The following is a 22,853-nucleotide window of genomic DNA, read 5'->3' on the forward strand; positions in this document are numbered from 1 at the left end:
TCTGTCCATATTTTTTTCTTAGCACCTGTGAACTGTATGAACATATATCTTTTGGATAAGATTTAAATATTTATTATTTGTGAAATTTAAATATTTAAATAAAGTACCTTGATTGGTATGTGCAGCACATTTCATTAGGGTGTGCGCCCAGGGAAATCTAGAGAGTAATGGTCTGAGCGGAGGTGCATGCCTAGCACTATTCAGGGGGCATGACTGGCACTAATTCCATGCCATAAATCCCCCCTCTCTTTATAATGTCCCCCAATATAATGTTCCTCCAAATTTCCCCCATATCATCATATCCCCCAGTTTCATGGCCTCACTTACCTATGACCATATTATGCCACACAGTAATGTCACCAGCTCACTGCACTGCTCCATCCTCAGGGTATGCAATCGGGAAGCCGACTGCCTAAATACCGGCAGTCGGCTTCCCGACTGTCATATCCTGGCAAGGGTGAAATGCCGGGCGTCTAGATGTAGGCGCCCGCATTTCCCCAACGCCGGGAGCACGGTGCCCGGCATCCCGATCGTAGTGGGTTTAGGGCTCCCGGGGGGGACTTAGGGTTAGGCACCCCCCTGGGAGGGTTAGGCTAGGGGGAGGGAGGGTTAGGGCTAGGCACCCCCGGGGGGGACTTAGGGTTAGGCACCCCCCGGGGGACTTAGGTTTAGGCAGCGGGGAAGGGGGTGGTTAGGGTTAGGCACTTAGAGGGGGGGATTAGGGTTAGGCACTTGTGGGGGAAGTTAGGGTTAGGCACCCCTAAGGAGGGTTAGGGTTAGGGGGGTTGGGTTAGGTTAGTAGATACCCACCTATCCAAGATCGGGATTTCCAGCGCTGTCGGGCTTCCGCTGCTTCGAACTCTGCTCATGCAGCCGGCGGTATTTCATACCCATTCCATCCTCAGAGCCTCCTGGAGGTGGAGATAATTCGGGTGCAAAGTGAAGGAGAAGCAGCCACTGCACTTCTACATCTTGTGAGTCATTGCTCACTCACTCGCCCATGTCAGCTCATCAGAATGCTGGTCATTTTGCTGATAAGCACATAGACAGCCTATGCAATTAGAGTATGCTATATGTGCGCACCTCTAAGAGGACAAGAACTAGCAGCGATCTTATGCTGCATTCACTTTGTTTTTGTCATTCATTCCAACAACAAGAAAGTATTTAGATCAAAAACCCCAGTGATAAAATTAAATCTACTATAGATATTTGTGTTCTCTTTTTTTGATAAAGTATATATGCTTTCCATGTAATTCACTTGGTTGAATAATAGCACATGTGCCATGGCAACATTTTATTTGCCCAAGAACAACAATTACAGTATGCATTGCCTTCTGCCTGTCACCTGGGAAACACCCTTAACTAATGAACAACACTGGGAAAATACTCTGCCAGTCATTAGACATTCCACAATGTGTGCTATCAATACAAATATAAATATACTTTAAGTATAAAGTATCCAAGCAAAAAACTGTGTAAATGACTTATCTTACAGTACATGGAATACACAAGAGAATTTTTGTAGGTCACTGTTACATGCTCTTCTCTAAAGCATTGTTTACTTACTGTGTGTTGCATTATTTGTGCCACATTCTGTAATCATCCACTGTAATCCTACACAGGTAGAAGTTATATAGTAATCACTGATTTATATGTATGCTAAAGGAGAACTCCAGGCATATTATTCTAATTAATATGAGCTATTCCAACTAACTGGTAAAATGGGATGCAGTCAGGAAGCCGGCAGTCAAAATGCCGACTGCCAGCTTCCCGACAGTGAAATCCCAGCATGGGACTAATGATAGGCATCTAAAGACCAATGCCTATCATAAGCCCCAAGCCGAAATCCTGATGTCTGGCATACCGAACGTAGGTAAGCCGGGCGTCGGGAGCTAATAGCCACGGGGGGGAGGGTTAGGTTTAGGGACTCCCGGGGGGACTTAGGGTTAGGCACCACCCTGGGAGGGTTAAGATAGGGGAAGGGGGGATTAGCATCAGGTACCACCGGTGGGAGATTAGGTTTAGGCACCCCCCCGGGAGGATTAGGTTTAGGGTGCGGGGAGGGGGGGTTAGGTTTAGGCACCCCTGGGGGGAGGTTAGGGTTAGGCACTAGGGGGGGTGGTTAGGGTTAGGCACCCCTAAGGGAGGGTTAGGGTGGGGGGAGGGGAGGGTTAGGGGTCATACTCACCTCAGTCGGGATCTTCATGTGCCGGCCTTCCGGCATCAGTATTTCATCCACCGGGCTTAGGTCCAGAGGTAATTCATACCGATTCCAATAAAATTGTCCCCATCAGTTTATTGGGGTAAGTTACCTCTGCAAATACACAACTGCTATAGGTTATAGTGTTTGGAGAATTTTTATTCTAATTGGTTCTACAGTAAGTTATACCTCTTTTATACCAAAGTACCGAGTCTGAAACGTGGTTGGAACAGGGTTTCAATCTGGATCAGACCCGGAACTAACCCCTTTCAGACTGCAGTGCTGATCCAGGATATTCCCGAGTCGGCGCAGTTCACACCAGAGCCAGATCTGCAGTGACCCGACTCTTCAATGTTGCTGTGGACACTTGGAGATGATGTAATCTCCAAGCGTCAATGAAGCCGGCCAATCTGGTGGCATTCGGCATGATCCGGGTCATTGTAACCCCGATTGCGCCATTTACACTGCAGGGTGAGACGGGAACGACCCATGACCAACCCTGCAAACTACCCGAGTTGGATCTCCAGGTCCCTGAACTCGGGTGGATCCATTTACACCGACAAAAGTTTTTAGGCCAGTGTAAAAGGGGTATAATCAGGGGTTAAATTGGGCAGGAATGGGGCAGGACTGCGTTCCATCACCTCTATTTTGAGATGGAACCAGTTCCACCTCCTCTGACCCACCTAACTCCGGCGCTGCAGGGAGGCTCCATTTGCCGGGGGCCCACTGAGAATTTGTTACCATCGGGCGCCCGGCTCCCTCTCCACAGAGCCAGCAGCAGCCGCAGGCTGGAATTCACTCATGAGTTCCGGGTCCCACTGTGTGCAGTGCACTATAGTTCAGACTGAGGAGCAGCCAGGCGGACCTGGGGGACCAGACGGCAGCGGACACGGGAGCGGGCTTAAGGTAAGAATTAGTTGGGTTTTTTTGCTGTGTAAGCAGCTTCACAATAGAGGACATTACTACAGGGGGCATTACTCAGGGTGCAATACTACCGAGTGCATAACTCAGGGGGCACAACTACAGGGGACATTACTCAGGGGGCACAACTGGGGACATTGCTATTGGGGCATTACTCAGGGGGCATTACTAGGGGTACTGCTACTGGGGCATTGCAATTGGGGGCATTACTCAGCGGCATTACTAGGGGTACTACTACTGGGGGCATTGCTATTGGGGGCATTACTAGGGGTACTACTACTGGGGCATTACTATTGGGGGCATTACTCAGGCAGCACTACTACTGGGGGCATTACTAAAGAGGGGCATTACTATTGGGAGCTCTACTATTGGGGGCACTACTACAGGGGGCATTACTACTAGGAGCACTACTATTGGGGGGCACTATTACAGGGGGATTACTAATGGGGGCACTATTACAGGAGGATTACTAATGGGGCATTGCATAGGAGGCACAGCTTAAGGGGCACCACTCCTGGGGGCACTGCATAAGGGGGCTCTGCATTAGGGGCAATACCACTGTGGGCACTGTTTAAGGGGCACTACCACTACTATGGCACTGCATAAGGGGCACTACTACTGAGGGCACTGCATAAGGGGCACTACAACTATTGTGGGCTCTACTTAAGGGGCACTACCACTACTGGGGGCACTGCATTAGGGGCACCACTACAGAGGGCACTGCATAAGGGGCACTACCACTACTGGGGGCACTGAATAGGGGGCACTACCACTACTGTGGGCTTTACATAAGGGGCACTACCACTGTGGGCACTGCATAAGGGGGACTACCACTACTGGGAGCACTGCATAACTGGGCTCCACTACTAAGGGGCGCCACTACAGTGGGAATTATATGTAAGGGGTACCACTACATTGTACATTATATGTAAGGGGCACTACTAATGTGGGCATTGTATAAGGGGCATTACTACTGTGGGCATTGTGTATAAGGGGCATTACTACTGTGGGCATTGTGTATAAGGGGCATATATGTGGGCATTGTGTAAAAGGGGCACTGCTGTTTGTTATACATGAATAAGAGACACTACTATGGTGTAATGTGAATAAAAAATGTGCTACTGTGTGGAGTCATTTGTGTCAGGAATACTATTGTGACCACGCCCCTTTCTTTTGAGACTTGCCCTTTTTCGGCACACGCTGTTCCTTTATTGTCATTGCACCAAGGGGGGGGGGGGGGCGGTGAGTTCTACCACTTCTCTAGCACCACTTTAAGTGCTGGGTATAATAGTCATTTATGAAAGTGTAAAACATTCACATTATTTATGCAAAGGAGGCTTGCACCTATTTTAGCAAAACTACCCCTGATTTTAAGCAAAATTCATGCATTATTTTTTAAAAAACATCAGTTTTGTTGAAGCATTACAATACATTACGTTCATAAAAAATAAATATTCACAATCCAATGTTTTATCTGCAAGGGGTTACATAAATTGTCAACACAAAAACATCGCAGTGAATTGAACATTGATATGTAGGGGCGAACATAAAAATCCTCTGAGGGTCCAATTAAAGGAATTGTCACCCTCCATCACTGCTCTAAAAATAAACAGTTCAATAACAAGTTAGGAGATGCAATCATATTTGTTAGATCTGTGTCAAAATTTATCCCACCATTAGATTTTGTCTTTTGCAATTTTAATAACACTATTCGTGGATGTTTACCTTTCCATATAAATTTTCAAAAGAGCGCATTTATTTTTGTCACATCTGCCTGTGTGAATGACAAGGGGAGAGACTGCAACAAATATAAAAGGCGAGGAAATGTAGCCATTTTAATTAAATTAACCCTGCCAAAATAGGATTAAAGGAGATGGCTCCTCCCCTCCAACTCCAAGGAGATAGCCAAAATTGCTTTATCGATACGATATGTCGTCCAATCCAGCCGGAACGGACATGTTTGCAACATCAAACAAAAAAATGCCAGCTGCTCAATCAATCTGATAGTACTTTTCAGGTGCATGAAAGGGAGGGGTCATACCAAGTAGAAAAGGGAGGGGGTTTTAACCCCCTATTGTTCCTCAGCACACTGAATTGTACTAGCAACAACATATGAACACTATATGGTAATAGAAATCAAAGATATTGGTTGTATGCATTTGCAAATACATGGGAAGCTGCTAGGCCTCTTCACGGCTTCTCTGTCACTAGCAGTCCCTAACAGCTTCCCATGTATTTGCAAATGCATGCAACCAATATCTCTGTATTCTATTACCATCTAGTGTTCATATGCCTCTTCAGGGCATCACCACTTAATACACACGGATGAAATATCGATGCTGGAAGGCCAGCATATTAAAATCCCGACAGAGGTAAGACCCCTAACCCTCCCTTAGGGGTGCCTAACCCTAACCTACCCCCAGGGGTGCCTAAACCTAACCCCCCCTTCCTGCACTCTAAACCTTACCCTCCCAGGGGGGTGCCTAAACCTAACCTCCCCCCCGGGGGTGCCTGAGGCTAACCCCCATTCCCCTAGCCTAACCCTCCCGGGGGGTGCCTAAACCCTAAGTCCCCCGGGAGTCCCTAACTCCCCCCCTATCACCTCTCAAAGCCTGGCATACCTACGCTTGGTATGCTGGGCATCGGGATTTCGGTGGGGTGGCTAATGATAGGCGTTGGTATTTAGACGCCTATCATTAGTCCCATGCTGGGATTTCACTATCGGGAAGCCGCAGTCGGCATTTCGACCGTCGGCTTCCTGACTACAACCCCTTTGAGGAATGGTATATTTTGAGGTGGAGAGCACTGGGAATGTGATGGAACGCCATTTTGCCTCTTATTTCAGATGTAAGAACTGCATTCTGTCAATGCACCTGCTGCCAATCTCTGATATAGTAGCAGTTAGTTTCCCTTTGGGTTAAGCATGTTATGATGGTACTGTGACATCTCCATGTGATATGAATACTCTAATCACATGGTACAGACATTGCAGGTGAAGAGAAAAACATGGAAAGCACAAGGAAGTAGAGTGAGGTATTTAGAACACAAAATACTTTTCAGATGTATCTTTTGCACCTAGTATAGGGCTGATGTAGGTGTCCACAGATGATGGTGAAGGTTATGTAACAAAGCCAGGGAAGTAATGTTACCGCAGCCATATGGAGGCAAGATAGATGTTACCCCAACAAAATCATCCTCTACAAACATCCCAGCAGCACCACTCTTTCCCCTCCATACACGTACATATCAACAGTATTCCCTACTCCCAGTCCTTTTCTTTCTACTTCATCTCTCTTCTATTCTGTACCCAATCTTCTGGTTGGCTCTTAGATGTTGTAGATGTCATTACGTCTCTTCCCTTATGCTCCCAGGTGCTGGCGGCATATTATGTGCCAGAGGCTGGGCATTTAATACAAAAGCTGGCCTCCACTTTCTCTAGTAGTTCCACCACTGAATCAAGCATATGGATCGGGATGATCTGGCCACAGAAACCTTGCATGCAAGATGGGAGCAATTGTGGACAAATTCTGTGCAGCTATTCATCGTCCCCTATGTGTATATATTTGTACACCCATGAAATAGCGTTTAAATGGTCTGATGCTCTACATTTTCTAAGCACCCCCCAGTTACCACCCCCAAACTCTGACTACCTGTGTCACTCACTTTGCAAGTGGTTCCTCTGTATGAGTGTAACTTTAACGGAATTGCTGCTAGTGCGCAATGTGGCTTTCACACATGCGCAATGGCAAACAATCGCTCAATCTGCGTAAATATCGGCTTTGCAAAAATCTTTGAATCAAGCCCAGAGTTTGAAGTGATAAGCTTCATGTTATTGTGTCCCGCCCACAGCTTCATGCACAATAGAGTAACGCTATCTAATTGGGCCTCTGCTGCATGGCCTCACCACTCTCCTATTGGTGTGACAGCATGGTACGTGCTATACGCAGAGACAAAACATGCGAATTTCAGCTATTTTATTGATGCAAAACAGACATACAGAGCAATATCTTGAAAGTAGCAGATATTTCAAGGGTCTAAAATCCATTTCTTCACGTTAAGAAAAATGTACATGGTGTACACGAGTGCATTCTATATAGGAATGTACATTTGTAGCTGCATCTTATAACGAAAATATTCACATACATAAAAGTGCTGCATATAATAAAGGAAGTCCTCATGATCCCTCATTCTCATGATTAAGGACATAAATGAGGCTAAACGGTTAAATATCTTAGGAGAGAGCCTATTACCTTCTGGGAGTTGTGCTCCCATGGGTGAATTCAACTGAAGTAGTTACAGTATTAAACAAATACAAGTTCCAACAGTCCCCCAATAGACAGGTATGGATTATACCCAATTCCCATACTTCTAGAGAGCTTTGCCTGAGTAAAGGGGGAATTGTTTATTTATAACCAGTCTTGTCATCACACCTAAGTAATGTTTATACACATATATATATATATATATATATATACACACACCTTAACCCTCAATGAACATGTATGCTAGCTCAGCTCCTTCAGTCATATTACTGGGACATGCATAATGTTTGTTATTGATTTACTATATACAAGAATTTGGCTTTTTCCTCCTAAAGATAGCAGTCATTGGAAATATATTCACTTTCCATTGCTCTTGGTACGGTTTTTAATTCCATTAGCAGCAAGTTTACAACATTTACCCGAAATGCAGAAAAATTGCTCATGTTTGAAGCATCTGCTTCGATGATTGGTTATTGCAGTGAAAACTATAACTACCAGATTGATGTGTGTAATACTGTAGCAGACTGCAGAGCAGATACTGCAGCTCTCCACAACAAGTCATATTTGTATAATAAACTGTAATAATTGTTAATTGTCTGAATATGGTTAATCCAAGTATAAAATACACAGATTGTATTGGAGAAGAAGGGATGCAGATTGAATTGTGTCTCTGCTCTGTAAAATAGGAAATAGCTTCAGTGTTTATCTTTATCTAACACAAATACAGTACTGTATATCTAGTGCTGCTATAGCATTCCTATGGTCACCATCAAAATGACCATTTTACTTCCCATAACAAGGAGGATTAATATACACCTGCTAGTGTTAACCTCCTTCTTGCTGGAAGTACTCCAAGCACTTTTGAGGTTAATTATGATGAAGATCAGCTGTCCTGGTCACACAGCTCTTGTTTTCAGCTGTTCATTCATTGCAGCTGGTTTTAGCAATCCTATCCTTGATCTACTATAAATCTTTTTACATTGCACCAATGTAGAATACTTTCTGATGATAATAATATTGTGAATTCCCCATAGCATACTTATAGTGACACATTTGTTCTGCAGAACTGAATAAGTTAAAAACATTGATTTTTGCAACCTCCATGCTACTGTAATAGTCTCCCCTGCGTGTAAGTCCTCGCTGGCCAGACCTAGAGCATCATGCAATGATCCTGCTAACTGCTGTGTGCAGAGCCTGCGTGTCTGTTGCTTTTGTTACTGGAAACCAAGGAACAGCGCCACTTGCTGCAGAGAGCTCAGCCCAGACTGGTGTGAGGATGGCTTCTGGCTTCCAGGCTCTGGCACGGTGAAGAGCTGATCTGCAAGCTGAGTCCCCCGAGGGCCAGTGGATGCACGGAGGCAAAGGAAGAGGTACTAGCAGACAAGCTGTGATCCCTCACTTTGCATGTCACTATGTGAATGGGATGCAAGGTTCAACCTTTCCTCTCTGGAAGATCATCTCCATAGTAACCTGCTAAAGGGTTTTTGCACTTAAGAAACCTGGGATAAACAGCACCTGGAATGGCATCTATCAGGTACCCAAAAGCATCATTTTCCTGGAATTGTACGCAAAAGCCTTTTGTACACCTCTGTGAATTGCATAGGCTGTTTCTTCTGTAGATGTGTGCTGTGGAGAATTGTTTCTGGATTTCTTTGAATTTTAAGGTAGCTTGTGGCCTCTGTGTTTTATATAGGTAGGTGTAATGCTATGATCGGGCAATTTCTGGGCTGCCTAGCACTGAAATGGTTACTGGAAGTGGTGGGTGTGTGATGCTTGTGTATTGTTGTGTGGTCTGCATTTGCACATCTGTACAGGGACTTGCATGTCATGCTGTGGTGGTAGCACTGTCATGTATCTTCCAAGGGGATCCGGCACACTAGGTTTTTTAGCTGCTGATTATGAAGCATGTGATGCTATGTTAGTGCCTGGTGTCTGCCTGATCTCACAAGCACATGCTGGATGTGTGGCTAGAAGAACCCATTCTCTGTCCTGTCATTGCTGTTTGTACACCAGCCTGCTAGTGATCTACACGGGAACATTAGTAATTAATCATCACTCATGCACACACAGTTCATGCCAGTTCTCTGAAACTACATTTATCCAAAGTGTATGCTATAGAATATAAAATAAAAAGGAGTACTTTCTAAAGATTTGTTTTAGGTAAAATGTGTTATTTGTGCAATGTCCTTTGGAATTGTATTGTGTGCTGCTCATGCATGTTGTGTAACATACCCAGATCATATTATATTTTAGATAAAGCCTCACCAAAAGCATTGTTACAGGGGATTCTCCTCCCCTCACACTGGAGCCTACAAAGCGAATAGTAACACACCTTTTGTCTAATTTTACTGGCAGTTACATTGTGGTTTTAATAAAAACAAAACTGTTATGCTAGAATGTATTTCTAATATAATAACACTGTCAATATTACTGATATGTGCTGGGAAATGAAGTCATTTTATTATGACACTATTCAGTGTACAGGGACAGGAAGGTTACACCAGGTATAAATAAAAGAACATAATCAGAAGGTACATTATTGTTACTATTTAATAGATAATGATATTGATGAATGTGTTTATTATGGTATGGTTCTAGATAACTACAAATAAAGTATTAAATACAGAAATATTGGGTCTAGACAAAGGCTTCTCTAAAATAGTGGATAGTCTTGTGTGTGCTTGCTGACACTTATGGCCAATCTTCCGTATCCTTGGCCTTCATTTATGTGTGACACCCTGATGGATAATTAAATAGTATAACGTTTAATTGTGTATTATGATAACCTGCATATCAATATGGACAGAAGACTACAGAAGATGCAGGTATTCCTGGTGCCAATTTAGTATTATCAAAGGGAAATGTTATGTTGTAGCCAAACAACTCACAGTTCAAATGTACTAACCTTTATTTATATAGCACCAGCATATCCCATTGTACTTTCCAATTGCACTGAAATGCCCTCACACTGGAAAAGGTATTGGTGGTGGTTGGTACAGCCCTAGATATAGGTTCCAAGAATTCTGTGGCATAAATATAATGAAACCTAGGTGAAAGAATTGAACAGAAATGAAACTCATTAAGGGGCCTTTGTATTAATAATCACAGCACTGCCTCCAATATTAAGGATTCGTATCGCAGGGAATATTTTAAATTTCAATGAAAATATCCCTGCGCTGTACAAAGGGGAACTGGCAGGGTCAGCAGTAACCGCTTTCCCTGCGAGTTATATCCCTGGCATATTGTAGAAGTCTTTTACATGTGTGAAAGACTTCTCTGGGGGAAGCTGACACTGCGCATGCACACAGTGTCAGGATCCGCCGCCAGCTGAAGGCTGCAGAAGAGCGATCTATAAAGCAGTTTATAACATCTGACGATGGTGTAAGCCAATATGGCTATATGAAAAGGTTTTGTTTTGTTTTTTTTAGTTTGGTGCATAGGGTCAGATCATAGTTCTCATTTATAATGGCCTTATCATGGCTACATGGCCATGCCCCCTACAAAAATATGATAACCTAGTAGGCACCACGAGTTTCACAAGGGGGCACCATGTGCCCCTCAGCCAGGGGGAGGGGTTTGATAGTGCCCCCCCCACAGCTTGGGAGTGAGGCTGGTGCCGCTGACAGGTTAGTAAGAAGGGGGGGGGGGGTGGCGGTGACGGTGGCGGACCTGGGCCACTACAACAAGCCGCTCCTCCCCCCTCGGTGCCTCTGGGTACCACTCCCCTCTTATGTGTCTTGGGTGGGTCCCTACCATGAAATCCCACTCTTACCTTACTATTAGTCCTGCAGCTGTCACATTTTCTGAGGACTTGAGACACCAAAAGCAATTCAAACAGGTCTTCTGTACGAGCGGAACAAAGTTTCAATAGACGGACTGCTACTTTACTGGCTGTGTTTGAAAAAATGGCAGTAAGGAGCTGATTAGTTGGTACTTTATCTCCATCCATTTTATCTCTCTCCAAGGCTTAGTACATAGATTCCCTAACTCCCAACTGACTGCCATTCTGGGGTGACAATACTGGTTCTGTCATTCATGACTATTGTTAGACTAGTGTTTTGTTTTCTTTACAAATTGTATGTATCATATCAGTTGTCACATTTACACTTTGCTTAATTTATAGTTATTACATAGTATTCCTGTTTATAAGCGATAAGCGTCAATACATGACAACCTGTAACACAGTATGACTCTCACTAAAATGAATGTACACTATGAGGTTGATTCTGATTCGCATGCGAAAGCACACGCAGGAGCGTCTATTGGCGGTCACCTGTCTGCGCATTTATGCAAATACAGTGACAATCTCCTTTCTTTGTGTACATCTGTGCAAGAACAGAGATGGCCACTATTACTGCCCATGCACGCTGTATTACAGATAGGGGCATCCTTATAGGCCACCATCGGTCACACCATCGAAGCTTGCACCATCCCTATGGCAGCTGCAATCTTTCCGACTGACCATAGCCTCATATGCTTGGGGCTGTGCACCTGTGAATGCAGCCATTAACACGCCTGTGAAGCTCTCTTAATATGCCCACAGTCACCGCCCATAGAAGGCATAGATTTGAAGGCACAGTTAATAGACAATAAGTAAAGAAAGTAAAGGTAATTTTCTTTTTTTGAACACTAACTAAATGATGGCAAATTTACATTTATATTACAGTGGTGTAAATTCTAGTTCGCCAAGATGCAGTCAAATTCTAATACATAAGTTTAGCTCAGGTTCAAAAATGGAAAAAAAAAGTAATTCTTGATTCCACAGAGTTTGCATGTTTTGAAATTGAAAAATAATAATAAATAGTAATAATCAAAAAGCCCATCTTTATAATGGGTGCAAGATGTGCGTGCACACAGGCCCCTGAGACCAGGGGGGCCCACACCGCACACCCTGCACCCATAATTAATAAATACTTACCTCTCCGCAGATTCCGATGTGCTGCTCCGCAGTGCCTGATCAGCGCTGCAGAGCAGCAAAAAAATCATTGGGAAAATGGCGACAACCATTTTCCTGGTGACCAGCCCATGTGCAGAAAAGATGTCCCTGGGAAAATAGGAGCGGGCGCCATTTTTCAAGAGACCCCTACATGTGCAATAGATTCTGGCATTAAGCCAGAATCTACCACGCTCAGTGCGCTGACAGAGAGCAGGGGGCCCAAACGGAGGCTGCACACGAGCACTCCCCTCTCTTAAAATGGGATCGGTATTATTTACTGCCGGCAGCATGGCGGTTCAAATCCTGACAGCGGAAGCCCGGCAGAGGTGAAGATCCCGACTGCGCTAAAGGTAAGTATATGCTAACCTAACCTCTCCCCCAAGTGCCTAACCCCCCTCTAAGTGCCTAAACCTAACCCCTCCTTCCCCTATCCTAAACCTAACCCTCCCGGGGGGGGTACCTAACTCTAAGTCCCCCCCGGGAGCCCCTAAACTAACCTTCCCCCTTGTGGCTGTCCACGCCCGGCTTTCCTTCGATCGGGATGCCGGGCTCCCTGCGTAGGTAAAATGACAGGTGTCAGGATTTCGATGCCTGTCATTAGACCCTTGCCGGGATTAGACAGTTGGGATTTAGACATTCGGCATCCCGACTGCATACCCTTAAAACGCCCCTGAAAAAAGCCTATACTTTTTGAATGGGGATCATTGGTGAGCAAGGGCAATGGAAAGCACACACAACCTAGCTACCTACTACTTAAGCTATAAACAATTATTTGATCTGTATTAAAGCTGGAATCTACCTGCATATTACATTTTCCCTAAATAAGTTAAAAGTACCAAGCATTAGTCATGCAGACAGCGCAGTGTACATTGTGCTGTCAGATCCTGTGCACTGATTCCAGTTATAAGATGCATTATGGTAAGGAGACAATACCTTTATCCCCTAAAAATAAACTATTTTACCATCTGGTCATTTAGCCTGATTTGCCATATATTCTGATGTCAAAAATATCCTCCTTTGAAACAGCCTGCTCATCAGATCATCCTGCTTGTAGATCCTAAGGGTAGCATTGTCTCTCCTGTGCTTTCCCTACCATTATCTGCCTTAACTAAATCCTACACGCAGAGAATGTTTTTTTCCTATGCATTTAAACTGTGTCTAGACTCCTATGGTGCTGCTTGTGTCATGCTACTTTAGTGAAGATTGAGCACATTTTCTGTGAAAAGCTAGTACAAAGCATACATGCATTATAGGAAATGACATAGCACTGACATTATAGGAGACAAGTGAAATAAAATGCATGTGTGTATGATGGGAATCCCTTATTTTTCCCTCACTGTTACTTTTTTTTTCTTCCTTTAAAGTAAAGATTCATACATTTACTGCAGAAGTCTTTGCTGACGAGATCTCGGGTTATTTGGTTATGTTGGATCTTTTATTTTGTAATCAGATTTGCCAGGTAATTGAAATAAGCTATTGAAGATAACAAATCTTCCAACACACACAATCAAATTGTGTATTTGTTTCCAAGTTAAAAAGTGCCAACATGCTTTGGTACTTCAGACTGTGACCACACAGTAAATGGGTGATGCCATGTTCCTCACCAGTAGAATGTCCAGTTATAAAGCTAGCGCTACCTATATACTTTTAAGGCTCCACTAAATGTAATATAAAATGTAATCATTATCACTCTGCTGTGAAAAACACACCACACTAGCATAACATACAGTAATTGTGGCAGATCCAATACGCCTGACCTTTCTCCCCATGTTATATCAGTATACCTAGAGCAGGCATGTACAGTGATCAGAACAGCTTAAATGTGGATTTATCTTGGCTCTTTTCTGTGGGTTGATTGGCTAATCTACTCCTTGTACTTTCATTCATCCAATCACACGCATAAAGTAGTACTCATTCTAGCACCCTGCACCTGTTAAAACCCTTGCAGTTGTTCTTTCCTGCCAGAGGTGTCACTCCGTGCTCTGATGATTTTAGCACACAAACTGCTGTATTTTAGGAGTTTGTTGCATCAGCTGAGTGTGCTAGAATCACCAGAGCAGAAAGCAGGATAGAGGAACTGCACAGGTTGTGACAGGTACAGGGTGGTGCTAGAGTGAAGACTAGTAAAGTAGATATTTTACTGAATCAGGTATTTAATTTATAGCTAACGCTGTACTGTAAACTCTTTGCCAGGCGGCTTCCTATCAGAGTTTCTTGAAAAATTGCCCTGAATTACCTGCAAATAATGGCTATAAGATAATATTTGTAATTTATTATTTCATAATAAATGACGTATAAATTACAAATATAAGATAATATATGTAATTTAGGGGCGTATCTATAATGGGTGCGGGGAACACGGGCCCCTGGGTCCAGGGGGGCCCCGCACCGCACACACTGCACCCATTATATTACTTACCTCTCCGGAGTCCCACATCGACGCGGGCATCGGTCGCTTTAAAATGACTGGAAAATGGCCGCGGCCTCTGTTTTCCCGTCGTTTGCGCATGCGCAGTACAGGGAAAATGGCCGCAGCGGCCATTATCCTGGTGACCTGTGCATACACTATAGACTCTGGGCACAGTATAGTGCCGCGCACAGCTCACTGCGCTGCCGGACGCCGGGCGGAGAGGAGTGGGCCCGTGTTGGAGACTGCACACGGGCCCCCTCCTCTCTAGAAATGCCCCTGATGTAACTTATTATTATAATTGCATAAAATTATAAATATGCCCCTAAATCTTTTTGTACACACCTACTACCTTCTCATAGAGAATGACTTGATTATCCTACTACTGTAGAGAAAATTGGTGTTCATTCTAGAACCCTGCACCTGCCAAAAACCTATTCAGTTCTCCTTTCCTGCCTCGGGTGTTGCTGTATGCTCCGGTGCTTCTAGCACATTCAGCTAATGCCACAAACTCTGCTGAGAAACAGACCAGAGTGTGCTAGAAGCACCATAACAGAGAGCGACACCCCAGTCAGTAAAGAAGAACTGCATGGGTTGACACAGGTGCAGGGTGCTAGACTGCAAACACCAATAATTTATTGATTTAACATTTGCCAGAGTACTTTGCTGTTATATGTATTTCTCCCGGTTGTCTTATTATTATTATGATTATGTCACTCGTAGCTAAAAAATATGAAGATTTTCTTTTGTGAAATGTATAGTATTATGCTACATGCTAATGCTGACAGCTGCGTAGTAATAACACGAGGGATGAAAAACGCATTCACCATATGTTACGTACTTTTTATTCAGGTTAATCACTTCATATAATATAAGTATTTGAAATAAGATATATTTGTAACAAAATATATATGCGTCATGCCATACACCTATGAGAGCTACATTTATTATATGTATTTAAACCTTTGTTTGAGACCATTTAATTGCCTCTAACTTCAAGTCAACGACTAGAATTTGTGACACTGGGGAATTAGGGTACCCAAGCGTAATCCATTAATAATTCCTCCTTATTGTGTTTAACCTAATTTGCAGTCTAAAATAATGTCATTACAGCTCTCCATATTATTAACTGTGTATAGGTATATATTTGTGTCACTCACAAATACCTTAGTTAGATTTTAAAACAAATGTATCATTAACTTGTAACCTCAGCAGAAATGCACAAAAGAATAAAAGTCCTAATGGGGTCTGGAGGCTGGTGGTACAGTATATAGTCACCTTACTTCTTATTGTTCTACAACTTGATAAATTGTTCACACAATAGGAATAATTTACAGAAAATCTAATTTAGATTCTTGGTGTGCCCCAGGCAGTGTCTGCCCAAAGAAATTGAATGCTTCATAAGCCTGAGGAAAAGCACAAGGCTATGGGAGTTCATATCCATCATTTGTGTAATGAAGAAAAAGTAACTTACAAAATTATGAGATATTAAAACTGCGTTTAATATGCTGTATTAACTCGTTTCCTCGGTCAGCTAACGACCATTTGTATTGTAGACGCTCTCTGTCAGTTATTTCAGATCTCCTGCATTGTGTGTATGTGTATATGTGTGTGTATATTATATAAAATGTAAAATATATATTTCATAAATCTTGCACTCACACCAACTTTAGTTAGTCGCCATGGGGGTGCCACTAGCATTCCTCAGATCCAGATTACATAAGGATTGTCACAGTATTTGTGTACAAGGGCACGCTCCAAAGTTTTATTTGGGTATCAGGTTGCTGTCCTCGTAAAAACAATGTCACCATGCTGATGCTACTAAATATAGCTTCCCAATGATAAGCCTGAAGGCTATATGCAGAATCCACAGGTAGGCTAGCACAACACCACGCGAACATCGTACAGCCGAGGGGACGCACAGCACATGTGGTCACAAATGCCTGGTGAGGCGGCGTGTCCTGAGGAAGGTCCTTATAGGACCGAAACGTTGACGCACCATTTGATGACATCCTTTGCTTATGTTTATTAAGGTCGGCAACCTGATACCCAAATAAAACATTATTCTGAAAAAACGTAGGAGAGTACCCTTGTACACAAATACTGTGACAATTCTTTATATATATATATATATATATATATATATATATATATATAATGTATAAAAGACAGAGACCCTGCACTCACATTCATAAATAAATATCGGTTGGGGTGCTTCCAAGGACACTAGGTCCCTATATAGTTCAGAATTGTATCCAATGAGGAAGGATGCACTCTCCTTTAAAATCTATAAAGCAGTTTAATGTATTCACAATATTTCTCGATAATTTAATCCTTATAGGTCACAAGTGTTTAGTTGTAGTCGACATTTCGGTTCCCAGATGAACCTTTTTCAAGACTTTCACATAGTAGACATCATAGACATCACATCGAATGGTAGACATTAATATGAGACTTTACAGAAATCTGAAAAAATAACAAAATACGCAAAATGACTTGTCTAGCAGGCTCCTAAATACTCAAAAAGACACACACACCCATGTGTAAGGAAAACACCTGTCACCTGACTCAAATAGTTAGCCACCAGATCTCAGTGAGAATATTGCAGTGAGCCCATGAAAGCACAATCATAGATGTTAAATAAATGAATACCTCCATAGGATTAGTCAGTTAACCCCAATTAATATGGAGCTCAAAAAGTGTGTCCAAACTCCTAAGGGTAGATAACATGAATTTAAATGATACTCAAAAAAGGTCACTGTAGCCAATAGTGTGTTGATAATACATGAATAATAATATCTACCTAAAGCCTCATCAAGCCAACATCAAAGGCCCACTGTTTGGATATTGCTGATATACAGACAGCACTATCTGAAAAATTGACAAGGCAAGGTGATCACACCTTTAATCGTACACTGGCACATAGCGATTAATAGCATAACCCATGTGGGCTTACCTATACTGCAGGCCAAAGGGAGTGAAGAGAGGGCACACATGCCGCCGGCGTCCGCAGCATATCAGCTGTATGGCGCGCTGCGGCTATTTAATATGTGTATATATATATATAATGAATTACATTGTGAAAGGAATACATGACCACAATATTCCATATGCCTTTTAGGGCTATTTCTCTCTGCATTCTGTAATTAATATGAAGCACTACTTGCCATTGATTTCTTCATTAGCTGGCTTGCATGTAATAAAGAGCTCACAGTGCATCTATCATAACTGCCCATTGTTCAGTCAAAATAAATACATGTAAACCTAATAATCCTGTTCATCTGTGTATGTTATGTATGCCATTGTATGTATATTGAATAACTACATTTGCTCAATGCTGTGTTCAGTCTATAAATTGGTTATTGAATAAGCCAATTTATATTCAATGATCAAATTCTTCAAAAATAGCATTTATAACTGTCAATGAGCCACTGAATGTGGTGGTTTAGGCTGTAACAAATTATTTACATTGTTGAGTGGTAATGATAGAGTAAATAGTAAATTTTATTTTAGACTATAAGATAAAAAAATACCATGCCTCTTGGACCCCCATCTATAATGCAGCTGGGAACACACATGCTGATATATAATTTGTTCAATCAACTAACGACATATCGCAAGTGCATTGGTGGGTGTGTATACCCGATATGTCTGTGAACGCCAGGCATATGCCAATGCACAGCCGATTCGATATATATCTGTGCATCTGCATGTGTGTACGGCCGAACCGTACACTGGCCACATGACCCGCTGATACTGACATCACAGCTGGGCAGGCAAATTTAAATGCCCAGGCCAGACATATTAAGCCGTCGATTGGTAAGTGTGTATAGCTTACAAATCGGCCGCTTGGACAGTGGATCAGTCTGCTGACCAATCCGTTGTTTAAGCGTGTACCCAGCATTACTTTTTGAACGTTAAGCTTTCATCTTCTATCTACAGTGGTTTCTCCCAACCAGTCTCTCTTTTTGTTAGATTATTTATTGAGATGTTTAAATTCTGTAATTTTGATTTATAAAATCATTATACAGGTTGATTCTCCCATATCCAAATCTTCCGAAATATGGAATTTTTTTTAGCATGACTGAGATAGTGAAACCTTTGCTTTTTGAAGGTTCAATGTACACAAACTTTGTTTAAGGCACATAATTATTATAAATATTGTATAAAATTACCTTCAGGCTTTGTGTATAAGGTGTATATGAAACACAAATGAATTTCATGTATGTACACACACTTTGTTTGAGCCACAACATTATTGAAAGTATAGTATAAAATGGCCTGCAGGCTGTGTATAAGGTGTGTGTGTGTGTGTGTGTGTGTGTGTATAATATAAATATATATATATATATGTATCCTGTGTTTAGATTTGGGTCCCATTCCCAAGATATCTCATTATGGTATGCAAATATTCCAAAATATGGAATATTCCAATATCCAAAATACCCCTGGTCCCAAGCATTTTGGATATGGGAGACTCAACCTGTAATTGTGTTTCTTCCAAACAATCCATATAAATAAAGATCCACAGATTTCAGTATTTTTTTTTCAGGCTTTTAGTTGGCAGCTTTTTATTTTATTATTTGTAATACAGTCTATGTAACCGTATTCTGCTGTCTTACAGCATAGGTGTTTGCTACATTTTTTTTTTATTGCAGGTTGTTGATTAAAAGTTTTTACTTCTAAAGCTCAACTTCACCAGGAGGTCTCTCAACATTTTATTCTTCATCAAAGAATCAATCTCCTGTGGAACTGAATGGTTTCTTTTTTCTTATTATGATCAAACAAATGTTTTTTTGATCTGTTTCCCAAGCCTATTCACCAGGAAACCGTTTTTATTTCAGAGCTTTTGTAAACTGAAGCTATAATCATACAAAAAGTCTCAAATGTTCAAGGCTTTAGGACATACTAACTAGATCACCACCTGACAGCATGGAATCTTCTCCATTGTGTGTTGCAGGTTATTTTGAAGTGGAATGAAATTATTGAAAACCTCATGCATTGATCATTTATCTGGATTGTTTTTGTTTACTTTATTATATGCATGAGGTTCTTATAACATGTTTGGCCAAAGATGTTTGCCCATCCACCATGTCAATGTGAACCCCAGCATATGGGTCCCTAACATCCCTAATACTAACACATTATGTAAATATATACAGGTCCTACCTAAAATAGTGCCCATTCTAATATGTAGACAGCAATGTAGGAACCTGTGCTGATTAAAAACACCTAAGGGCAGATGGGAGGGGTGCTAATACCAAGCAGAAGGAGTCTCAGCCTTCAAGTGTACAATACATACACAAATATAGAGGAAAGGGGGAGGGGGCTTGAACTGCAAACCCTAATTTTAAACATAACAAGAGGTGCTAAGACTTCTAGTACAATGCTGGTAACAAAGAATGCAGGTGCACACTAAGTACTAATAACAGTGATAGTCAAAATAATCATAATAAACTCTACAATTAACATAGAGTATAAGTGAGGTTCTTAGTGCTTGTTTGGCCAAAGATGTTTGCCCATCCACCACGTCAAAGTGAACCCCATCAGATGGGTCCATAACATCCCTAAAACTAACACATTGTCAATTTATTCTTTGTTCCCTGTACTCTCCTGGAATTTCGAGAGGCTCACAAATCTTGGGTGGCTCTGCCAGATGCCTGGAAGAGTGGACAAGTCTTCCGTAGGCCATCCGCTACCTGCTTATGGTTGCCCACTTCCTGAGTGAAGCAGGTAATCCATGCAGCCAATTATGTTTTTTAACACTGAATTGCGTCATCATGTTCTGCCCCCGCCTTACAATGCTGGTATTTGTTGCATTGTATATCGGGGGTGGAGCTATGATGACACATTCTCATAATCACGCTCCCGCACTGCCCACTTTCCATTCGACGTCCCCCAATAGCCGACCTGACTTTCCCCACAGTGCCACTCTCCCCCAACCCAGAAAGGCGAAAGTATGTGGCAAGAGCAGGGGCCAAGTCATGTTATTATGACTCCCCACCCCACTGCATAAAGCGTTGATCCATCTCATCCCACGTTAGGCATGTGTGCAGGTTCCAGTGGGGCATCTCTTGGGAGTCTGGGAGAACTCTGCAACCTTTTAGTTTCCCCGCATTTGTGCCTTGTTACGGCCCTGGGAGATATTATAGGAAATTTTCTTTGGGGCAGCGTTTGAACTGGAAATGTTGAAAGGGGAAAAAAAAAAGTCCATTAAGGAAAATAAAAAAAAGCAGAATGAACTTGTGTGAAAACAATAGAGAATGACCAGAAAAATGTATGTTGTTTTTAAAAAAAGAAAAAAAAAAAATATTTAACTTAACAAGGATGATATTACATCTTAAGACTCGCGGGGTAAATTCAATTCAAAGCGTTGGTCATAAAGTGCCATATAAACAGGCAAAACACTGGCACCTCTCTGTTTACCAATTTTGCACATGTTCCCTTGCATCCCATAGAGGTGTACAGGAAAATGTGTGATGATGGATATACTGTAATTCTCATTTTCCGCACATTGCCGAGAATTGATTTTAGCCTGTAGAGTATGCTTGCCTGCCCTCCCGATTTGGCAGGGAGCCTCATGAATATCGGGTGCCGCTCCCGCCCCCCCGGAAAGGCAGGCGAGCCTCCCGGCAGCCGCCGATCCGTCCAGCACCCCCGCAGTATTGACAGGGGTAGTGACGCGATTTGCGTCATCGTGGGGATTTGCCAGGGGGATTTGCCAGCCCCCTGTTTCACGATGCCTTTAATTTCGTTATTGTGAGGAGGGGACGTGGACCACGATGACGTGATCGCACAGTCACGCCCCCGCCCCCAATACTTTATCAGTAGAGGGTGTGGCAGTGGCATAGGTGGGCAGTGCGATCGCGTCGTGGTGGCCCCGCTATACAGTGCTGACATAACAAGCATTGTAAAGCGGAGGCGGGGCTACTATGCCACGATTCAGCGCAAATTGTGTCATGCCCCCCCCATGCTGCCCAGTTTAGCTTGGTACGTGGATGGCTGTGTGTAGTTTGGGGGGGGGGGGTGCGGGATTGGTGTTCGGCTCTGGGAGGCTTGCCCAATCTTATGGGCGGCAGGGAGCACCACTTGATTTTCAGGAGCCTCCCGGCTGTTCCTGGAGAGAAGCAAATAGGGCTTAGTTTGTGCTGCGTGTTAGCCACCTCACCACATGGACTCTGCAAAGCTGGCATTACTAGAGCTAAATCATATTTTAAAGAGGATGTAATATCTAATCTTGTTTTAGCCGCTATGTTTTCTAGACTCTTGTCTGAGTCTGTAAGTAAACCTGAACAGAAGGCAATTCCTGATTTCTGCCAAGTACTGAATAATCGCTACTGTTCAGTCATTTGAATCCGTGGGACAGAAGGAAAAAATAATCATGCTTGTGTCAAGACAAGGGGGTGGTAACACTATTAGAAAAGAGGTATGCGGTAATAAAACATGTAAGTCTACATGAACTTTTTTTTTTTTTTTTTAAATGTAACTCCCTTTCATTTCATGCTTGATTTGTTCCCTAATCATTTTTCAGAAGGTCATTGTGTGAGCCTTAAAGGATATATGTCTTTATGATGAACTGAGAATTAATGTCAGTCATTGGATAATGAAATAACATGCACACAGACCAGTTTTTGTTTTTTGCTATCTCACATATTTTTTCTTTTTTAATAGTATTTGTATTTCACCGCACCTTGGCATGTGTTACTTTTTAGCGTTTGGAGCTTACTTACATGACTAATTTACCCACCGTAAAAGTCTGTGGATAAAACAAGAAGTGTTCCAAAAGCCTGAGTCTGCGTGGAATGCTATCACATCAACAGTAAGCATGCCATAACAGTATATACTGTATGTGTTTCTATCACATCAACAGTAAGCATGCCATAACAGTATATACTGTATGTGTTTCTATCACATCCACAGTAAGCATGCCATAACAGTATATACTGTATGTGTTTCTATCACATCCACAGTAAGCGTGCCGTAACAGTATATACTGTATGTGTTTCTATCACATCCACAGTAAGCGTGCCATAACAGTATATACTGTATGTGTTTCTATCACATCCACAGTAAGCATGCCGTAACAGTATATACTGTATGTGTTTCTATCACATCCACAGTAAGCAT

At 42.5% G+C, this 22,853-nt stretch overlaps 1 long non-coding RNA gene across 1 annotated transcript in view; it reads left to right on the forward strand.

The window, feature by feature from the left end:
* Positions 1-8,882: 8,882 nt before the first annotated feature.
* LOC148517845 (uncharacterized) overlaps positions 8,883-22,853 on the forward strand; it is a 159,170-nt gene continuing 145,199 nt past the window's right edge. The window contains exon 1 of the long non-coding RNA XR_015879248.1: positions 8,883-8,917. This is a non-coding gene — a long non-coding RNA (uncharacterized LOC148517845). The remainder of the gene's footprint in view (positions 8,918-22,853) is intronic.

Source organism: Taudactylus pleione, unplaced genomic scaffold (genome assembly GCF_031769625.1).
Source record: "Taudactylus pleione unplaced genomic scaffold, aTauple2 ptg000207l, whole genome shotgun sequence".
In the NCBI taxonomy this organism is placed as follows: domain Eukaryota; kingdom Metazoa; phylum Chordata; class Amphibia; order Anura; family Myobatrachidae; genus Taudactylus; species Taudactylus pleione.